This window comes from Apium graveolens, chromosome 3, assembly GCF_009905375.1.
Source record: "Apium graveolens cultivar Ventura chromosome 3, ASM990537v1, whole genome shotgun sequence".
Lineage (NCBI taxonomy): Eukaryota > Viridiplantae > Streptophyta > Magnoliopsida > Apiales > Apiaceae > Apium > Apium graveolens.
The window spans coordinates 181,470,929-181,471,950 of NC_133649.1; the positions used below are offsets into that span (position 1 = coordinate 181,470,929).

The 1,022-nt window shown below is 44.5% G+C and overlaps 1 non-coding gene across 1 annotated transcript; it reads left to right on the forward strand.

The window, feature by feature from the left end:
- The first annotated feature begins 554 nt into the window (after positions 1 to 554).
- LOC141715954 (small nucleolar RNA R71) lies at positions 555 to 661 on the forward strand. The gene has a single exon (XR_012572692.1). It is a non-coding gene; the product is annotated as a small nucleolar RNA R71 (small nucleolar RNA).
- The last annotated feature ends 361 nt before the right edge of the window (positions 662 to 1,022 follow it).

Below are 1,022 nucleotides of genomic sequence, written 5' to 3' on the forward strand. Positions count from 1 at the left end.
CTGCATCATGAGTTTGTTGTTGAAGTTGGAGTTGTTGCTGAAAACCAAGAGAGTTGAACAGCTTATTTCCAAACGGCTGGAACGGCTGTTGCATCACATTCTGATTGTTGCTCCAGCTGAAGTTAGGATGATTCCAGTTGTCAGGATGATAAGTGTCTGGAACTGGTTGTTGCGATCTCTGAAAGTTGCTCACAAACTGAGTTGAGTCGCTAGATATAGCGTATTGCTCTGTCGCATGCGGACCTGCACACAGCTCACAAACACTTATTATCTGCTTAACACCATAGTTAGCCAGAGAATCGATCTTCATAGACAACGCCTTTAGTTGAGCAGTGATAGCCGTAGCTGTATCCACTTCAAGAACTCCTACTACCTTGCCCTGTGGATATCTCTGGGTTGGATACTGATATTCATTAGCAGCCATCAGTTCAATTAGATCATAAGCTTCCTTATAGCTCTTTGCCCATAATGCTCCGCCTGATGCTGCATCGAGCATGGGTCTGGACTGTGCTCCCAACCCATTGTAAAAACAAGTGATTATCATCCAATCAGGAATTCCATGATGCGGACACTTCCTAAGCATCTCCTTGTAGCGCTCCCAAGCTTCACTTAGCGATTCTCCCGTTTGCTGCGCAAATTGAGTAATAGCATTCCTGAGTACAGCTGTCTTCGCCATAGGGAAGAATTTAGTAAGAAACTTCTGAGCAAGATCTTCCCAACTAGTAATCGAACCAGCTGGTAGAGAGTGTAACCAGCTCTTAGCCTTGTCCTTCAGAGAGAATGGGAACAGTCTCAGCTTCACAGCATCTTCAGAAACACCGTTGAACTTGAAGGTGTCGCATACTTCAATGAAATCCCTAATGTGTGTATTGGGATCTTCCGTTGGAGAACCCCCAAACTAGACTGAAGTCTGTACCCATTGAATTATGCCAGGCTTGATCTCAAAGGTATTAGCTGTGATAGCTGGCCGGACAATGCTAGATTGAATGTCATTGATCTTGGGTTGAGAAAAATCCATCAAG